Source organism: Nansenia antarctica (genome assembly GCF_963989245.1).
Source record: "Nansenia antarctica genome assembly, chromosome: 19".
NCBI classification, from domain to species: Eukaryota; Metazoa; Chordata; class Actinopteri; order Argentiniformes; family Microstomatidae; genus Nansenia; species Nansenia antarctica.
Window position 1 is genome coordinate 17,674,897 of NC_137692.1, and position 2,500 is coordinate 17,677,396.

Consider the following 2,500-nt stretch of genomic DNA (forward strand, 5'->3'; position numbering starts at 1 on the left):
TCTCATTTTACGCACCCAAATTGTGGAATGCACTGCCAGTTTACATTAGGGATGCAACCTCAGCAAATTATGTTCAAGACCAAAACCCCATCTTTTTAATATTGCCTTTATATGACTAAATAATTAAATGATGAATTATATAATGATTGGAGCACTTTGAGCTGCAACGTTTGCAGGAAAAGTGCTATTCAAATACAAGTTATTAAGTTATTATTATTATTATTATCTATATGTTAAGGTACATATTACGGAATACGGTTTATGTTGGCATTTCCAGGGACATGGCAGCATAAAACCTTGACTTGGTACATGCTGGCATGTCTAACCCTACCCCTACCCCTAACCTTAACCCTAACCCTAGCACCCTAGCTCCTAACCCTAACCCTAGTTTTCCCACATGTACCGTATTCCCACATGTACCATAACATATACATCTAACACATCTATAGCTAGAGAGGTATAAGATAATCAGTGAATGTCGTCCTGCCTGTCAACCGAGTTCTAGTGCATATACCCGCACAAGCTGCAAAATAGCTTCATACTAGTTTATCCTGATTTTGTGATTTTGAAAATGTAAGGATACTGGGGGGTAGAACGCACATATCTAGGAAAAGTCATGAAAGGAGGGTCCTGAAATTTGATCGAGTGGAAAGGTATACCTTTTCTGTTTACTCACTTGGTCCAATGACCCCACATGGCTGTTCTACTGTTAAACAATCAACACCTAATTTGACAGCCCTGACATCGACATGATGTGCACCTCTGAAGACATGTTTGGAAAGTCACTTTACGACACTCGCTAAGCACGTTAGCAATTTGTTACCATGACAATGGAAATGTAAAAATGTAAAAAAAAAAGATTAAAGAGTAACAAAATGACTTCAGAGAGGATAGTAACATGTACAAGAAACTGTAAGCCTGTATGTCCCACAATGCACCTGACCTAGCCCCTCCTCACCTCTCTCCCGGTCAGTACGTGGCGTGCCAGCTTGACCTTGGCGAAGTTGCCCTTCCCGATGGTCTTCAGCAGGCGGTAGTTCCCCACGTGGGGGGGCTCCTCCGGGGGGGGCAGGGAGGAGCGGCACCGGGGGAGGCCGTGGCGGCCGGGGGGCTTGGCAGTGGTGGAGGAGGAGGAGGAGGTGGCCGGGGGGGCCTGGGGGGCCGTGGTTGGAGGGGGGCCCGCTGGGGGGGCCGAGGCCAGGTCCTCGGGGGCGGGGGGGGTGAGGTCCGTGAAGCCGTCCACCGACAGGTGCTGCAGGGAGAGAGAGAGAGAGAGAGAGAGAGGGAGGGAGGGAGGGAGGGAGGGAGAGAGAGAGAGACTCGTAAGTAGAGATCAGCATCAACATTCTAACAGGAGGGTACGAACACGTAAATTGTCATACAGCACACACACACACGCAGGGGTGCACATACACACACACACACAGAACACACACAGAACCACACACACACACACACCCTCCAGGAACACACACACACACACACACACACCCCCCCCCCCCCACACACACACACACACAATCACACACCCACACCCACACACACACACACACTGTGGTAGGGACCCTAGTTTGAAGAAGGGCTCTCTTGGTTTTCCAACGCCTTGTGATCAGGGATGAAGCCATCGACTGTGGTCTCTGATCCAGAAAGGTGATCTAGAGTGTGTGAGTGTGTGTGTGTGTGTGTGTGTGTGTGTGCGTACTCGTCTCCACAACAGCTGTGGACATCGCTCCAGCCAAAACATCCCATGATCCTCTGCTTTCCCCGTGCCACACCCACCCAGAGAACAAACAGACGGGAGGTCCGGTTACCCAGGATCCTCTGCTCCCATTACCCAGGCTCCCCTCTGCTCTCCCGTTTCACCCCAGTAACAGGAAACCAAGAGTGACACACGTCACCTCTCTGAACTAACCTTCATCCTGCCTGAGACAGAGAGAGAGAGAGAGAGAGAGAGAGAGAGAGAGAGAGAGACGGAGAGAGAGAGAGAGAGAGAGAGAGAGAGACAGAGAGAGACAGAGAGAGAGAGAGTGAGAGAGAGAGTGAGAGAGAGAGAGAGAGAGAGACGGAGAGAGAGAGAGAGAGACAGAGAGAGACAGAGAGAGAGAGAGAGAGAGTGAGAGACAGAGAGAGACAGACAGAGAGAGAGACGGAGAGACAGAGAGACAGAGAGAGACAGAGAGAGAGAGACAGTCAGAGAGACAGAGACAGAGAGAGAGACAGAGAGACAGAGACAGACAGAGAGACAGAGAGAGAGACAGAGAGACAGAGACAGAGAGAGAGAGAGACAGAGAGAGAGACAGAGAGAGAGAGACAGTCAGAGAGACAGAGACAGAGAGAGAGAGACAGAGAGAGAGACAGAGAGACAGAGACAGACAGAGAGACAGAGACAGAGAGAGACGGCGTTGGAAGAAACTGAGAGCTGAGAATGTGCAAGAATCAATAAAGTTGGATTGAATTCTAATGTAATGTGCTGCCTGTCCTGCCTAGCCAGAACACCCTG

General features: G+C 49.7%; 1 pseudogene across 1 annotated transcript in view; it reads right to left on the reverse strand.

The window, feature by feature from the left end:
* The window catches only part of LOC308173951 (serine/threonine-protein kinase MARK1-like), a 33,798-nt pseudogene that overhangs the window by 26,061 nt on the left and 5,237 nt on the right, over positions 1-2,500 (reverse strand). Inside the window, exon 2 of the transcript in view lies at positions 959-1,252. The product of the transcript in view is annotated as a serine/threonine-protein kinase MARK1-like (transcript). The remainder of the gene's footprint in view (positions 1-958; positions 1,253-2,500) is intronic.